Here is a 19,531-nt window from a genome sequence, read left to right on the forward strand (position 1 = left end):
TAAGTGTGAGTTGCACAAAAGAAAATAACACAAAATGTGCATCATAAAATTCACACCAATGTTATCAGAAGCAGCCAGTGTGAATGAGTTCACACCTTGCCATGCCCAGACTGACCTTGAACCAAACCAACAGGCTAGTTTGGGACAAAATCATATGAACCAACCAGTTCAGGTTGGTTTCAATCCAAACTAGTCTTGATCCCATTAGACCCACTTCCACATTATTTTAGTGGAAAAAAGGTGCCCCCATACCAAAGCCTTAGTTATCACTATATAATAATTTACCCACCCTATTTTTCTAACACCTCTCATTGATTATTTGTGATCGTTTGGAAATTACAAAGCCACAATGAAGAGAGTTGATTTGAAGTGAAAATAATACTCTTTGTGAGTGTTTAGTGGATTTGGCATCTATATCTGAGTTATAAATATCACTACAAGCTTGGAGCATACTTGGGACATGATTTTTGTGCCCAGTTAAAGGTATGTCAAGAATATCACAAACCCTCATTGTTTTTTCTATTGAAATTGTTGGTTTTTGCTTTCATAAATAAAAAAGGATGGGGTTTACATTTGTACATTTGTTTTCACTATTCGATATTATCATGGCCCCTGGGAACGTGAAAGACCTTAAGGAACCATTGTGAAGAGATTTATGGAAAAAAATATAACAAATATTTTAAAAAGGAAATCAGGGAAGAGGGGCTTTGTCAAGTGAAGTACACTTAGCTAGCGTTCAAGGGAAAGTTACACCCTGTCCTAATGTTGCCCAGACATCATACATGAATTACTAGCCTCTGTTGAAGAATATCTAGAAGAAAAGGCCAAGAAATAAGAGACTGAAGTTGAGATGGGGAGAAGGAATGAGATTTCATCCACAGAAAACCCCAATTTTAAAGGAAAATTCTGGTTAATTAGTCACATACATCATCCATGCCAATTTGTGATCGTTGAGATTCATAAAGTGTTGAGCAGCAACAACCCGATCCACAGGAATGTAGGCATAATTTCCATTGATTTATTCAGCCATGAGTCCATGTATAGAATAATGAGCAAGCAGAGTACAATACAAATTATCTGTAGCATTTGTTGGCACAACTGCAACTATATAAGTTGGGTCAATATATTTCACTGTGAATAGCTCATTGGGGTGATGTTTCTTCCACCACTGTTTTAGATCACTGTAGGCCTTGGGACCAACATCCAAAAACACATGATTACGAGATTCACCCCTCTTCTTCTTTTCATCAATGCTTTGAAGGATCTATTAGTTTTCCTAGGCTGAGGAGGAAAACTGCAAAGGTAACCAAAAACCTCTTTTGGACTAGAATCTAGCCCTTATAGCCTGGAGAGGGTTCTCTCTATGTTAATTTACATTCAATTAGATGACTGAATGTTTTAGATTTGAGGCCAGTTATAAAGATCAAAAGATAGGTTTTAAAGTTGTGGTTGCAGGGTAAAGGAGAGGTCCATTGGGCATGGAGTGATAATGATGTTCATTAATCAATCACAATCATAAGAACAACTTGAAATAGGGCAAGGTAGGCAAACCTCTGGATCTTACAAAGTTGTTGTAATATCGGTGAGATGAATGAGAATGGGGATCCTTTAAATATAAAGCATACAAAGATGAATTTATATTTAATTTCATAAGAAAAACACATAAATTTCTTAACAAGCTAGAGCAGAGTACTGTGAGTAAATTCCACTCATAATATTCTTGTAAACGATTAAGAAGGAGAATCCATGTAAAAATTAGAAGGAAAGAGACATTTACAAAGAGATAAACATCACCATTTGTCTGACACAAGAATCCTAAAACAAAATTGTCTCTGTATTGTTAAATTGATTACTTGTATTGAAACTCCACAACTTACAATCTCAAAGATCTTCTTTTTACTCCACTATCAACCCCCTCTACATTCAAAATCATGCACTATATACAAAAAATTATTTCTAAATCCAAGGAGGTCGAAACCCACCTATTCCCCATTAGTGGAACTGATTTCATGAAGATAGGAAAGAAAAACCACTATTCTAGAAACTAGGAAAGTATCTTTGACTTTTACTTATAAACTTGCCTACACACCTTAATACATCGAATTTGTACAAAACAACATGGGTGAAACTTTTACATGATAAAATATAAATAATAACATGATTAAAACCTTCATTTTCCAGTGCTGAGGTAAAAAAATTAATAAAAAAAGTTGATTGTATCTATGTGCAACATCTGTACGCAACACCTGTCTTCTCCTTCTCTAACCGCATAAATGGTTGCATTTTGATAAAAAATCCTAATCGATGTCTTGTTGACTGTAATAAAGGTATCCATGCCCTGTAAGTAACATTTTTTTTCCAAAAATGCCACTTTCAAGAAACCCTAGTCATGTTGCTCATCTTGTGGGTAGCAGCCGTCAACTAGTCATTTCACTTGATTTCTTTGCTTCAACTGCCTCAACCAACAAATCTAGCTTACTTCTCTTCCTCTTTCTTCTAGCTTCCCTGACTTCATCAATACTTTTCTTCATCAACCTAAGTCTTCTTTTCAGGACTAGGTTTTGCACATATAAATTCTTCACTTACCTATGCAGAGGCAAGGTCCACTTTAGTTTGTATGTAGCCTTATCAAGGACTATCATAACAACCTCTACATGTCCAAACAAAGACAAATAATCCTTATAGTGTCTCTCTTCAATTTTATCAGTTAAAAATGAAATAATCTTGAGTCAACCATACCCTTCTTCATTCTTACTCTCTCAACCATCTTGCCTAAACTCCTGAAGATGAAAAAGGGTGTATTTAGGGTCTTTTTATTTGTGAAATGCATGAGGAGCCTGAAGTGATATTGATAGACCTTGGTGAATCTTCCTTCACATGTGAAGTACCTCTGAATTACCTTGAGAAGCCTGCTATAATGTTCCAATAAATAGTCTCTAGGCACTACAACACCAAACTCCTGCTTTTTATACTCTAGTTTCATGAAATCCTTATAATGCTCCAACTTTAGAGGCATTCCTTTGAACCATTCCCCCCCTCCAATGGTATTTTTGTGGCTAATTCTATGGTAGGTTTTGACACAATGAACTTCAATTTACCAACTTTCATTTCATTTCCATCAAAATTTAGGGAAAACTCTTTGGTAACCTCCACATTATACCCATGTATCCTTTCACAAAATATGACCCAAGCAGTTTCCTCAAAGGATGACCTAATGACAGGGTCTGATATGATAAGTGAGAGATCTTATGGTTCCAACGTCACAATCTCTCCTCCCTTTGTCTTCATCGTCTTCTGTGGATTTTCCATTAAAAAAACAAAATTTCTAAAGATGAAAAACTTGAGCTAGGTTTTTATGTTTTATCAGAGTTGGGACCTCAAGACCAAGTTGGAAACGCCTTTCAAACCGTAAATGACTAAAACAATATCTAGAGATCACAATTCTTGACTGATAATGAAAAAAGGTGAAAATGTTATGTTTTAGCCCATGTGTAGCACCCCAAATGCAGTAATAAAGGGGAAAACACTTCAATTGACCTAAATAAGCTCAAAACATTTGTAAACTCTTCTGTGCCCCTTTATAATTTCAAATTGACTCAAATGAGGCTGACACACTAAGAATTTCAAGTTTTCAAAATAGGAAAGTAGGTGGAAAAGTGCAATGTTTCTGTGCGCAACACCTGTTATGCATACCGATGACGGAATCAAAGGAAAAAGGGTGGAGGAATGATCAAACCACCTTCTAATAAGCACCAAAAATTCTGATAATTTCCCGCAAGATCCTTTATGTAGAAAAATCAAGGTTCAGAGGTCATTCAATCAATTAAAAAGATGAAAATTAGGAGGTTGTGTGCATGTGTAGCACCCATGGCAGCACTAGTGTGTGAAACATTGTGTAAATAGGAAATTTGGGGCTTAAAACTTGGTTTCTAGCTGGAAAATTGGTAAAAATATTTCAAATTATGATAGAATAAAATGCCCAAATCATCACACACACCTGGAACACATGTTTGATGAAGAAAAATTGATTCTTTGAGTTTTGTGCAGTGTTCCCTGCAGCTTGTGCGCAACAACAAAACTGATCTTTTTCAAAACATCCTGGAGATGAAATGTTTGCGAACTCTGAAGGTTGAAGGATAAAATTGCATGTAATTCTGATGGCTTTTTAAAGAAATCCACTTCTCCTTAGGCAATGATGGTACTTTAGGAAGATCAAAAGCTAAGCGCAACAAAATAGGATATTTCCAAATTTGATAATGATCGTTGTACATCTGCTGATGTCACCCACCACTAACTTTTCTTTACAACTAATTGACATGACTCTAAACTAACTCTTATGACAATGACCCCACAACTAACTCATGATGAGAAAATCCCTCATGTCATGACCCCTTTAACTTCCATAATGACTCTTTATCTCCATGACTTCAAATTTCAAATGATGACCCCTTAGGGACCTTACAATTCAAATCAAGACTAATAGACCTCTTTTGACACACATATTTACAATGACTTGACCAATTTGAGACTTTTGTACAAAGACCATTAGACTATGATAGTTGGTGAATTCATAGGCTAAATCTTGCAAGCAAACCCCTAAAATGAATAGTTAGACTAACACACTTGGATCCCTATACTATAGGACCCTAATAGGATCAAGTCTTGTCCAGTTCCCTCTAAAACTACAAGAACAAAATGACCATTATTTGCCAATCATTGCTCCACAAACTCAAACAAGCCTTCTTCACCCTCCAGATAAAATGAGATCTTAGGTATAAGAAAACAATCCACATCCCTGCTACTCAATGTTGCATGCAGTGCAATATGGACCACATTGCAACCCATCAACTTAACTACCCCCACTCCATTTGTTGCATTCTTGGCCTCCACATGGGTTGCATTGATAGTATTCTTTAAAGCCTCAAATCTTGTATGGAATCCAAAGGACTGGTCAATGATGCCCAAATCATTATCCATTGTCTTCAGAACCCAAACAATGGAGACCCTAAGCTTCCTCCTCTTAACCTCTTCAAATATATTGACTACTCCCCTCATGGTTCCATCACTACCAATGATATAAACCTGGTTAAAACCATGGTCTTAGATGGCACCAACTATCTTGTGTAAATCAAAGCCCCCTCTTGAGCTCTCTAGCATTGTCCACCCTTTCTTGTGCCAATTATGCACCAACTTGGGAATCAAAACCGCAGGTTCAAGTGAATAGAACCAATTTTAGTTCTTTTTCTTTTCCCTCATTCAATATCTAATACATTAGTTTATTATTATTTTGGTTTATATATATATATATATATATATATATATATATATAATTTTCCACATTTTTATATTTTTTTGTTTCTATCAATTAGTTTCTTTAATCATTTTAGTATTTAAAAAAAATATTATATATTAATTAAATTATTTCTAATTAAATATTGATCTAAAATCTACCTTAACGTTACCAATTTGACCAAATTATCTTATTAAATATTCACTTAAACTCCCCATTAACGTTCTTTTGTTGATTAAAATAATTTATATTTTTTAACGACTAATTCTGGAACTTGATGCATCACTACTATTTTAATCATAAGAAATGATAAACTTTTTCATCTTGGTCCTAAGGATGAACCACATCAAAGGGTTTGAAATGTTGACCAACAAATATTGATTATGTGATTAATCCAATAGTTAATTTCATAGATGGGATGTACTGTTAAGTCACTCTGTGATGTGAAGGTCACCGGTTCAAAACTCTGTGGGAAAAAATCTAGCCATGTTAAGGGTTTGTGTGGCCCAAGCTCAGTGCAATCCCTCGGTGATTTTGACAACTTAGATGCCCCTGGGTCATGGTTTCTCAAGCCAAAGGGTGATCCTATAGTCATCTTTGGAGGACATATACAACTTGACAAAAAAATTGTTTATGGTATTTCGATGGGTAATTGACCTCATCAAATGTCAGATATTCGATGAAAATTGAATGTTCGTTGGATATTCGATGAACATTCAATTGATGTTGGATATCTGACTAAAGTATAATCAAATATCTAATGATACAATATTTTTTTTTAATACAATAAATATAAAATCTGATAGTATAGCCGAACTGACAGAGTACAATGTTGAATTTTATACCCATATGTACTTGAAAATATCCATCGGCGTAATATTTTTCAGTGTCAGATATATACCCATTTCTTGAAATTCAATCACCCATATACATAAGTACTAAATAGTCAGCCTTAAGTTCAATTACCTTGTGATTTATGTGCATCACTAGCTACAACTCCACATACAACTCTATGGGTTGAACTTTTCCCAGTAATGTGGGTGCATGAGGATGCCTTTCCGAATGGCCTAGTCTAGCATTTTCGTTAATGGCTCATATCCAAAGGTTATTGGTCTTGACTTCTTATTTAATTTAAGAATTCACATAAATTACAATGGGACCTTGGTTCATTGGTGGGATAGACAGAGTATTAATGCAAAGGTGTAATTTACATCATCTAACATATACTAAATATGCTTCACATGTATGACGTGATATTCTAATATGTGCAACATCAAATGTTTAGGAAATATCAAAATCAACATAGGATTCAAAAGAATTTCATAAGATTCTAGTACTATTATGCTCATAATGTACATTCAAACTAGATAGGAATTGACTTGATATCCAAGTTAAAGACTAGTATCCTAAGTTCAATGGATATGACCCTAATAAAAAAAAATGTAGATATGCATGAAAATTTAAGTCTTTAACTAAAGGAAATGTGTCTTCTACTAATTAACGAACACTTCTCCTTGAAAGTATTCTTCATAATGTATTTTACCCAGTTGTAATCCCACTCCCATTTTGGATAATTTTCAGCCTTTGAATTTAATTATCTATGAATGTGATCAAAGGATATAACCTTGAAGATTTTGATCAGTTCCATAACTCTAATCATCCATTGATCTAATAAATAAGTGTCTAAGTAAGTATAACCTTCCAACCAATATATAACATCCTTTGAATCCCCTATCACTTGTTAGTTTATATTGTTCAAGTGACACAATTAAAATGATTAACATAAATGACTAATTTGTATTATTGTAGTAATTGTTAGGTAGTCGTATTTTTGTTTCTAAACTAAATTATTCATTCACGTTAGTCATTTTTAGTTTTACTTCTTATTGGCTATTCATATATTTTAACCCGAGACTAAATTAGTTGTTTATTTTAGTCGTTTTTAGTTGGGTGACTTGAGATTTCTCATTTTTTGTAGTATTTCACTTGAAAAGTTGTGGTGACTAACCTTTTTAGTCCCCTTGTACTAATTTCTCATTTTCTAATAGTGGTGTAACAATGCCCTAATAGGTCTCAATCTTGTGGTGTAACATCTCCCTAATGGGCCTTAGTCTTGTGGTGTAGCAATGCCCTATTGGGCCTCAGTTATTGGGTATGATAATAGCCTCTTTGGGCCTTCTTATCTGTGATATGAGAAAAGATTATCACATAGATATGAATGACTCTATGTTGAGACTTATGATAGATACATCATGACAGGCCTATGAAATAGATATCATGACAGACCTATGATAGAGATATCATGGCAGGCCTATGATAGAGATATCATGACAAATATATGATCGTTTTGCTACATTGGTATTGCTAACAATATTTCTACGTAATTGCTTGTGATGATATGGGGTGAATGCAATGTGAAAATGTTTTAAAATGAAATTATCTACAACAAAGACTTATAGCCATAAGAAAATTAACATTGTTACTACTCTACCAGTTAGTAAAGATATAACAATGTAAAAGTGAGTAAAAAAGGAAGAAACAATCTACAATTTGAAGCAACCATATTGGCTAATGAATGAAGCTTGTGCATGCATTTTAGTGAAGCACGGAAATTTTTGCATACTACACAAAAATGCACACTCGACCTTCATTTCAAGGCCAAATTGAATGATTCAACTTGGAGACTATTTTTTTACTCGTAAGTAACATTAATAAAATTAAATATTTATTTTTTATTTTTCACATATATATTTATTTTGTTCAAGAATACTACAAATTGCATGGATTTCATAAGGTAAAAGGTAGGGTTTGTGTGCCTCAAATAAATGCACACTAAGAACTATAATTAATTGGCAGTGATATAATGATCATTCCATCTTATAGGTCTATGAACTTGTACCTCAGTCTTTTGGGGTAACGATGCCCTAATGGGCCTCAGTATTATGGTGTAATAACACCTAATGAGCCTCAACCTTGTGTTGTAATAGTGCCTTAATGGGCCTCAATTCTTGGTTATGACATAGGCCTCTTTTGGGCCTTCTTATCTGTGATATGAGAAAATATTATGGTAGAGATATGAATGTGTTACGTTGAGCCCTATGACAAAGACATCATGATATACCTATGATAGAGATATCATGATAGACATGTGACTGATATCACGACATACCTATGATTGTTGTAATGCATTGTTATTTCTAATGTTCTTTCTACATAATTTCTTATGACGATATGGGGTGAATGTGATGTGAAAATGTTGAAAATGTTTTAAAATGCAATTATCTACAACAGAGACTTCTAGCCATAAGAAAATTAGCATTTTTACTTCTCTACTAGTTAGTAAATATATAACAATGTAAAAGTGTGTAAAATACTAAAACAAACAATCTACAATTTGAATCAATCATATTGGCCAAGGAATGAAGCATGGGCATGCATTTTAGTGAAGCAAGGCAATTTTGGCCTGCTATACAAACATGCACACCCAACCTTCATTTCAAGGCCAAATTGAATGATTCTACAAGGCGAGTATTAAATTGAATTATTCTACTTTGAGAGTATTTTTTTACTCATAAGTAACATTAATGCAATTAAATACTTTAAATTTTTCGCACACACGCACACACACACACACACACACACACACACACATACACACACACACACACACACACACACACACACATATATATATATGTTGTTCAAGAATACTCCAAATGGAATTGATTTCATAGGACAAAAGGCAAGTTTTATGTGCTCAAATAAATGCACATAAGGATCTATAACTAATTGGTAGTGGTATAATGATCATTCCATTCTATAGGTCTATGAAATTGTACCTCGGTCTTGTGGTATGACAACGCCCTAATGGGCCTCAGTCTTGTGGTGTAATAGCTACTTAATGGGCTTCAATTCTTATGTGACAGCCAAAACCTGGGTTTCCTCAAGAAAATGTAATGTAAATATTTTACAAAATATATAAAAAGGGGATGAGTCAAAAGGGACATGGTTTCTAGAGCTAAGGAGGTTGGGATATGTAAGGTTTCCTTATGCAGAAAATCTAGTTTGTTTGGACAACCACTAAACATGTGTTTGCATTTTGGGATTGAAATGGTATGTATATGTGTAATAAAAATATGTTTGCATTTCTAAATTGAACTATTTATGAAATTAAAGAACATGTCACATTTCTAGGTTGAAATGATGTGGTTATGAAATACGTGAATGTGTTCTGATATGACAAATGAATAACATACATTACAAGCCTTGAAGCCATTGAAAAGATCTGTAAAGATCATAACTAAACTATAATTTTACTTAATATAAGAACTATTTCCATTAATGTGTAATGGTTACATTAGAGACAACCCATTTTGACAAGGTCGATGTACATATGTCGGCTATAAGCCATATTACAGTTATGTGACATTGTGTCGGTATTGAGGATAACTTACTCTCTTAACTATATAACCTGTGATATTTATATAAAGGATTACCAACCTTGTATTTTTAGTAGCATGCCCCCTTTCCCTAGGGGCACTAGTGATGATTGTCAAGTATCCTTGCCAATAGCCAAATTCACCTGAAACGCATGAGCAATGTGATGGAGTTTCTTACAGGCTAGCTTTGGAGTAGGGATATCTTTGTGTGGCGGGCAAGGTGGGGGCCTTTCATGATTTCACTGCAATTCCTTAGCCGAGAGCTGCCAAAAGATCACCAGTGCTGGCATGCCTTGAATTCCCTGTCCCTATATGGGGAATATCTGAAAGCCATGAACTCTTTGGAGAGGATTTGTAGTAAGCTCAGGAGGATAGCACCAATGTGTGCTTTAGAAAGCCTTTATGGACATGATGGAATGTTGGTGCAGGTCTAGGTGTTTTCTAATCCACTATAATGAATCCATGGATGAATCCATGCTCGAAGGGAAATATCCTACACAGAGTGCATTGTGATGAGGTTGGGCAGAGACTTACTCTTATATTTTATTTTGATAACCTTATGTGATATGTCTAATGGAAGACCTAGTCATGGTGACCATGGGTTGGTTGTTGAGATTCTACCTTATCGCAACCACGTGGGCAACCAAAAGTGGTAGCATGCGGAGGGAATGGCCCATAGCCTCCACATGTCCTGAAGGTCCCATCCTGGAGGTGCGTGAAGGAGCAGTTGGAAGAGCATCGGGATAGCATGACAGGCTAATGTTGGAGAGATATCGGAGGGACGGGCCCCACTTATGTCGCTAACACGTGTCAGCAATACCACTAGTGGTCATGGGAAACTGGGAACCACCTATTCTGAGGGGTTCCCTTGGCGGTTTTGAAAATGGCTATAACCCTATTGAAATGAATATAGATTGTCGTTCTAGCGATTGGTGGTTTCCACTTACTGCCCATTCCAAGGGGTGGCCTCCTCATAAATATCGAGCACTTTAACTTGTCTAAATTTCTTTTGATGATTTCACCATTCAAACGAGTGGGGATCTGCCCAAAACTTGCACATATTTTAAGTGACAAGCCAATGGAGTGAGGTGGCATTAGAGACAAAGTGGGTAGTGTGTCAATTTATCATTGGTCAAGAATTAATGTATGGTGGTTGCCTTTGGAGGAAGGTGCACGACATATATTATGTTTGCGTAAGGTATTAAGCTACTGAGGAATATTTAATTATATTCATAAATATATATTGAAAGGGGATTTGAGCCATGTAATGATAATATATATAGATATTGTGGTTGTGAGCCCTAGTTAACTGAATCCCTTCGGTAGGAGGAGAGATAAGAAGAATTAACGTAAAGAACAAAAAAAATTATTATCCCATTCCTCTGCTTGAGGAGTTGGTTAAGCAGATCACTACCCCACTAGTAAGTAAGTGGGATAGTGTTGTTACATTTTGGGTATGACAATGACCACTTTTTGCATTCTTAACTGTGATATGAGAAAATACTATGACAAAGATACGAAGGAGATATACTAAGCCCTATGACAGAGATATCATGACAGACATATGACAGATATATGACAGACCTATGATTGTTCCACTGCATTGTTATTGATAATATTCTTTCTTCATCATTTCTTATGATGATATGGGGTGAATGCAATGTGAAAATGTAGAAAAATGCAATTATCTACAGCATAGACTTCTAGCCCTAATAAAATTAACATTTTTACTACTCTAATGGTTAGTAAAGATATAAAAATGTAAAAGTGTGAAAAATAGTAAAATAAATAATCTACAATTTGAATCAATTGGATTTTCCAAGAAATGAAGCATGGGTGTGCATTTTACTGAAGCAAAGTAATTTTGGCTTGTTACGAAAAAAGCATGCACAACCTTGATTTCAAGTCCAAATTGAATGATTCTACTTGGAGAGTAATTTTTTACTCATAAGTAACATTAATACAATTAAATACTTTTAATTTTTCACATATATATTATAGTGTTCAAGAATACTCCAAATTGTATGGATTTCATAAGGTAAAAGGCAATGCTTGTGTGCCTCAAATAAATGCACACAAGGACTTGTAATTAATTGGCAGTTATATAACAGTCATTCCATCCTATGGGTTTGCGAAATTGTACCTCAGTCTTATGGTGTAACAACACCCTAATGGGCCTCAGTCTTGTGGTGTAACAACCCCCTAATGGGCCTCAGCCTTATGGTGTAGCAATGTCGTAATGGGCCTCAGTTCTTGGGTACAACAACGACCTCTTTGGGCCTTCTTATCTATGATATGGGAAACTATTATGACAGAGATATGAATGAGTTATGTTGAGCCCTATGACAGAGACATCATGCCAAACCTATGATAGAGATATCATGACATAGCTATGACAGAGATATCATGACAAACCTATGATTGTTCCATTGCATTGTTATTGCTAATGTTCTTTCTACATAATTGCTTATGATGATATGGGGTGAATGTAATGTGAAAATGTTGAAATGTTTGAAAATGCAATTATCTACAACAAAGGCTTATAGCCATAAGAAAATTAACATTGTTACTACTCTCCTGTTTAGTAAAGATATGAAAATGTAAAAGTGTGTAAAATAGTAAAATAAACAATCCACAATTTGAATCATCAGATTTCCCAAGGAATGAAGCCTGGGCATGTGTTTTAGTGAAAGAAGACAATTTTGGCCTGCTACACAAAAATGCATGCCCAACCTTCATTTGAAGGCCAAATTGAATGATTCTACTCGGAGAGTATTTTTTTACTCCTAAGTAACATTGATAGAATTAAATATTTTTAACTTTTCACACATATATTTATGTTGTTGAAGAATACTCCAAATGGCATGGAATTCATAGGCTAAAATGAAGGGTTTGTGTGCCTTAAATAAATGCACACCGAGACCTATAACTAATTGGAAATGATAGAATGATCATTACATCCTATGGGTCTACAAAATTGCACCTCGGTCTTGCGGTGTAACAACGCCCTGATGGGCCTCAGTTCTTGGGTATGACAACGACCTCTTTCGGCCTTCTTATATGTTATATGAGAAAATATTATACAAAGACATGAAGAAGATATTTTGACCTCTATGACAGAGATATGAAGGAGATGTGCTAAGCCCATCCTTCATTTCAAGACCAAATTGAATGATTCTACTTAGAGAGTATTTTTTTACTCACAGCATTAATACAGTTAAATAGTTTTAAATTTTCACATATAATATTTTTGTTGTTCAAGAATACTCCAAATGACATGGATTTCATAGGATAAATCGTAGGCTTTGTGTGCCTCAAATAAATGCACTCTAGGATGTGACAACCCCAACCATCGTTCTCTTGAGACACACATTGTAAAGATTTCATAGAAATAAAATTAAATGGGTTGAATCAAAGGGACACAGATTCCAAAGGTTTGGAAGGTTTCTTCTTTGAGACTGCTATGGGTTCTTATGTAATAAATTTGAACTATTTTAGGTTATCCATTAAAAGATATCATAAGTGAGGCCTTAATGGATTGTATATGAATTTTTAATATGAGTTGTAAGGAGGTATGTAGGCCATTCTACCTTAAGAAATACCCACAAGGTAAAAAGGACATAATTAATGTGGCATAAACAATGTAGGAACTAAGTACAAGAGGTCAACCCCTGTTCAACAAGAAAAACAACAACAAAAAGGAGGAATTCAAACTCATCAGGAAGAAGGGTGGAAGGTGGAAGCTTTCCAACAGATAGAGAACAAGGTCAAAAGAGAAGAAGACAATGAGTTTTCTTTCTCTTTCTATTGGCAAGATTTGTGAGTAGATGGTTTCTCCTTGGTGAGGAGCAATGTCTCTAGAGTCACTGTAAAGCCATAAGGTGGAGATGGTCTTCTCTAGATTCCCTTAGTGGTGTGGGTGGAGAGTTGTGTCCTTGGATTATTAGAGGGAGAACCTATGAAACCTTCTTGTTTTTTATTTGTAGTGTGTTATGGACTCCCATGAATGCGTGAAACCACTATGTGTGTTTAAGGGTGGATAGTTTACTCTCTAGATTCCATTATTATTTCAAGGTGGAGGCAGTTGGACTCTCTAGATTCCTATGTTTTATTAATTAATGTGTGGTTTGTGGGTGGAGGAGAGAGGTCCCCTGGAGTCCCTGTTTCAACTGGAAGTTGGTGTTATCTCTCAAGAAAGCCCCTTAGTCTCTGTAATATGGCTAAGGGGTGACCACTGCAAGTAATATTAGTAGTAGATGTCTAAGGTTGGGTGGAGAATCATTGTCCCAGACTCAGTTTCCCAGGATATTTCAAGATAAGTGTTTTATTTATTTGTAGTGTTAATGAATATGTGTCTACATTTCTAGATTGAAATGGTGCTGAAAATGATAATGTGAATGTGTTGTAAATACTTGATTGCAATAGTGTTCATAACCATGAGAAACAAGGGTGTAATGCATTCTTGGTTTAGAATGGTTGTCATGAAATATTTGTCTATGATAATAACATGCATATTAAGTAACAATATATAGTGCTAAACCTCAAAAATAGCTCAGGAGATAGAGCCAAACATCATGACCATTAACGGACAAATCCTTTATTACAGAATGATAATTACAATAGTGATAACCAATTGGCAATGTTTGTGCATATAGGTCTCAGTGATGTATGCTTATATAAGTGTTAAAAGTCTATGTCCCATATTGGTAGGTGGGTGTCAATGTCGAGGATGATAACCTCTCCTAACTACAGTAGCCTAAAATTTCCTTCATAGATGCAAGTAACCTTGCATTTCCAGTAGTCTCGGAGATCTTTTATAAGCCTCGAAGGGCCACTAGATGCAACCCTAGGAGCTTGAGATCACACCTTGGTCTGCAAATCAATGAGGGGTTCCAATTTCCTCAAGGTATTTCTGGTATTTAACAACTTGTGTAGACTCGGGGGGGGATATTTTCAGACCTAAGATTAGGAGGGTAGCACCTGTAAAGGCTAACAACTCCTAAAGGCCATGTAGGGATGTTGGCCTATATCATGTTGATTGAAAAATATTTACTACCAAACCTAGAAGGATCCCATGCTCGTTGGCGGTGCAATGGAGGTGCATGAAGACCTAACTTATAACTAAATCCTAAGCATCGATACATTGGTTGGATGGGAAACCTAGATGTGGCAGGCCTCGATTGGCTCTCTCAAATCATGCCTTATCGTGATTAGGTGTAGGGAGGGTGATTTGACTAGAGATGAATCTCATATTATCCTTCGTGGACCAATTAGAGGTGGAGAGGGTAGAGGAATTCCCACCGAATCCCCAATTATGATGCCCCTTTTTCATGACATTATCAGAAAGGTTGCAGGCTGACACAATTCTCCTTGGACTATTTGTTTAGATGGGTAAAACGGGGAATGTTAGATTTGGGTCCAGAACCATGAACCTAAACCCCAATTGCATCAATCCTAGCCTAGGTAATGGGTGTGCATGTCACAACGAAACAAACTATAGATCAGGATGTTAAGAGAGGAGATATGATGGATCAGACATGTAGCTAACATTGAGTGGTGACTAGATATGGGGACCTTCGGGTTTGGTGGGATTATAATAAACATATTTTTATAATAATAAACAAAACTAAACTACAATTTTTTTTTTTTTTTTCTCGGTAAAACTATGCTAATATATTATGTACAGAAGACAAAATTTACATCATGACAAAACAGAGAGAACCAGGCTCTGGGAATATCATCCAGGAGCAGCTGAGGCCAATCAAAAAGCTAGCCCACGCAGGGGCGCCAAACAGAGAATCTAAACCATCCAAAAGAGCTAGCCCACGCAGGGGCGCCGACCAGAAATCTGAATTATCCCACGCAGGGGAGACTAACATTATCCAGCCCATTAACGAAGTTTCTAGGACACAAACAAAAAGCACTGATGCCAAAACTAAGCTAATACAGACATCATTAGAGACCAGAAGACCAGACAGAAGAGCCATGTGAACCTTGAGCTCGGGCATCGCTATTCGTCCATTTGCACCTCCTCTACCCGGCACCAACCGTAAGCCTCCCTTTCAGCAGTAGTGGGGGCAGTGTCTTCTGCTTCGCTGGTCCTCGCCCTCTGATCCAGCCTGCTTTTCGAGACATTTTCCAGGTCTGAGGCAGGGTCCTTTACTTCTTTCTCAGGGCCAGTTTCAGGATCCTTTGCTTCTTGCCCCTTGCTGTCAGCTTTCCCCTGCCCATGATCATCCAGGGAGTCATTGTCTTCCTGGGAATTTTCAATGAACAGGACCGAAACGTGCGCACTAATCTGGGGGCTGTTCATGGAACTGCTAAAGTTGAAAATAGCAGAGCTGAAGGCAGGCAAGGAAGCTGAGCTCGATGCACCAGCATCCATGAATTGACTAGAATGAAGCGGATTAGCTCCAGTGGAGCGTATGTTATGGCAATGACAGCAGTGGACGGAATTATCTACATCGTGACTGCGAGAGGTTCCTCCTCTGGATGTGCCTCGACGGCTAAGCATACGCTGTCGAGGTCTCACCATCCTTACAGGGGTCGAGGAGAGGAAATTCAAACAGACCACAGAATAATCCAAACAGACAGCGCGAGGAACAGACTGCGGAATAACCCAAACAGACAGCGAGGAGATCCCGGCGGAGACGGAGAGGCAGGGCATCTGGGATTGCAGAGACCTGCCAGAAGGAAGAACCAGCAACATTCCCTGACCTGACGCAGCGACATGGTTTATAGCCTCAGCTACCTCACCTTGGAACGCGCCCGCCATAACTGCAACCTCCACTTGAGCCGAATAGCCGTGCAGGGCATTTACTATGCTCTGCTGCATAGACTTATACCAGCTGCTTGCAACGCCTATGCCAGCCTTACCTCCGACGTCTGCCACGTGATGGCATATGGCCTGCGGCACACTCCCGTCCCATCCTAACTAACACCCGCATCCGGGGGAGCTGCATCTTTTTGGACCAGATGTGTGCATTCTTGAGCTTTGTCATGGGTTAAAATAGTATTCAGTTGCCCTGTGATTAGAGAGTTGTCATTTTCCACCCCCACATTGGCCATGAAGTCGGCAACCTTGTTACCTTCCCTTTTTATGTGAGTGAAGGTGATAGCTCTGTTTCTGTGGAGCTCAAGTTCTATGGCCTCCAGTCTTGCTTCGAGCCTCCAGCTGGTGGCTATTTTCCTGGCATGAGATCCATTTAGGAGATTTTTAGCCATATTTATGAGGATCTGAGAGTCTCCTTCCACCTCCAGAGGATGGAAGTTATGACCCCAAGCAAGAAGGAGTCCCTGCCATAGCCCCTCTAACTCAGCTGAGTTGTTGGTGTCCCATCCAATGTTTCCGTAATACAGCATCAGGGGTTCACCTTCATGATTCCGTATTATTCCGCCAAAGCCTGCAAGTCCGGGATTCCCTTTGGAGGCGCCATCAAAGTTGAGTTTGAACGTATGCTTTGGTGGGGGAGTCCATGTGACTTTTTTTTGAGTGTTGCTTTCAGAATGGCCTTGCTTGTGAGATCCTTGAGGAAGATGTATTTGCCAGTTTTCCAGAATGGCTTTCTCATTATCTAGAGTAGGCCAGTCCTCCTTCTTCCAAGATCTTAACATAAGAGTCTCTTGAAGATTTCTACAGAGCAGGTTCCAAATATTGTCTATCGAAGAGCGCTGATTTTTGAATATGCGTTTATTTCGTTCCTTCCATATGCTCCATAGGACTAGCCCGGGAATTAGTTTCCATAGATGATTGAGGATTTCACTCTTGTAAGGGTATCGTTGCCACTGACATATTGAGTTAGTGATTTCATTCTCGAGCCTGCATCTTCTTTGACATCTGAAGCTTGCCTTTTCCCATAGCTGATTGGCCAAGGGACATGAGTCCAGAAGATGTTGGAGAGTTTCCTCGTGGGCGTTGCAATTGAAACAAACGGAGGGGTCGTGAAAATTTCTGCTCCTGAGCTTGTCCCACGTTAGAATTCTCTGATGTCCTACCAACCAGAGAAAATGGGAGATTTTGGGCCAGGAGCCAAAACTCCAGATTTTGCTCCAGATTGGGTCCTGGGGATCGGAATTATTGCAAATGATTTTGTAGGCCTCGGTTGTGGTGAAGGCTCCTTTCAGCTGGTAACCCCATCTTAGAATGTCTCTGCTTTCATCGTACCTGATTCTTCTTTTGCTCAGTTCCCTATCCAGTTCCTCGATAATTTGGTGATCTTCATTTGTGATTACTTGGTTGCCCGGTTTCCAAATCCTGAAGCCCTTCTCAGTTTCCTGGGTCCAGTACTGCCAAATCTTTGCTTGCTGCTGCTCCTCCCTAATGATGTCCGGTGGCAGGTTAAGTACTCGGCTGAGATGAGGCATTTGATTCCAGGCATCTGTCCAGAATCTTGTGGTGTTGCCATTTCTAACCTCCCAAAAACTGTGCTTCTGGATCATTTGGAAGTGTTCTCTGGCTGCATTCCAAATTAGCGATCCTTTATCATTGGGCGTGAATCTGATGAGCTCTTCCTAGGGTCGGTGATTGGCATACTTGGCCGTCCAAATTGTGACCCAAGGTTTTCTTGGGCTGGTGAGCAATTGCCACCATATTTTTGGCTTCCATGATGGCGTTGCTATGCTCGGGATCTCTAAGGCCAATGCCTCCTTTTTCTTTGGGCTTGCAAACTGTGCTCCATTTTACCAGGGCCCATTTGCGATTAGTTGCAGTGTTTCCCCAAAGGAATCCTCTCTGAAGATTCCTTAATATTTTTAGGACCCACTTTGGCGCAGCAAGGATGGAGAATAAGTACAGCGACATTGCTTGAAGGACAGACTTTATGAGCACTGCGCGACTGACTAAGTTCAGAGCTCTGTGCGACCATAGGTTGAGACGGGATTCGAGCTTCTCAATTAGATTGCGCCAAGAGGAATGCTTGATGGCAGAGACAGTTAGGGGGGCTCCAAGGTATTTGGAGGGAAGGGTGGCAATAGGGAATCCCAAGATTCAGACGATTGCAGTCTTGACAACAGGAGGGGTATTGAAGAAAAAGATCTGCGATTTTGAGCTGTTTATGCTGGTTCCAGAGGCTTCGGCGAAGTCATTGAGCACGGCTTTAAATCTGGAGGCTTCCTGGACAGAGGGGTAGCCGAAGAGCATAGTGTCATCAACAAACTGCTGATGAGAGATGGCAGACGAGTGATGAATGGAGAGGCCTTTGAGCTGATGTGAGTGAAGGGCTTTTTTAATGTGACGTCCCAGGCCTTCAGCCATTAAAACAAAGAGGAAGGGGGAGAGGGGATCACCTTGCCTTATACCTCGGGAGGGAGAGAAGGGGTGAGAGGGGATCCCATTCACGAGAATGGAGAAGAAGGTGGAGGAGATTAGACTCATAATCCAACGGATCCATGTGGGACTGAATCCGAAAGCAATTAGCATTTGCTGTATGTAAGTCCAACTGAGCTTATCAAATGCTTTGGAAAGATCAAGTTTTAGGAGCATACCTGCCTGTTTTGAATGCTTGAGAGTGTGTATGATCTCATGCGAGAGGATAATGCCGTCCATAATCTGTCTCCCTTCCACATATCCAGACTGTTCCTGAGAAATGAGCATTGGCAAGAGGGGCTTTAACCTGTTTGCAATGACTTTAGAGATGACTTTGTATATTACGTTGCAGAGAGCAATCGGCCTGAATTTGTCCGGGGTGATTGAGTCCTCCTCTTTAGGGATTAGGGCAATGAAAGTGGAGTTAAGAGAGGGAAGCAGCCAATGGTGTGCTCGTGATTCCTCTACCACTTGCCAGACTTCCAATTTTATTAGCTC

At 38.1% G+C, this 19,531-nt stretch overlaps 1 pseudogene; it reads right to left on the reverse strand.

Moving 5' to 3' along the window:
• Nucleotides 1-910: 910 nt before the first annotated feature.
• On the reverse strand, nt 911-5,220 carry LOC149250215 (ATP-dependent 6-phosphofructokinase 2 pseudogene; annotated as a pseudogene).
• Nucleotides 5,221-19,531: the final 14,311 nt, after the last annotated feature.

Source organism: Pinus tabuliformis, chromosome 7 (genome assembly GCF_031772625.1).
Source record: "Pinus tabuliformis cultivar Carrire ecotype Pingquan chromosome 7, CPIR1, whole genome shotgun sequence".
Taxonomy (NCBI): domain Eukaryota; kingdom Viridiplantae; phylum Streptophyta; class Pinopsida; order Pinales; family Pinaceae; genus Pinus; species Pinus tabuliformis.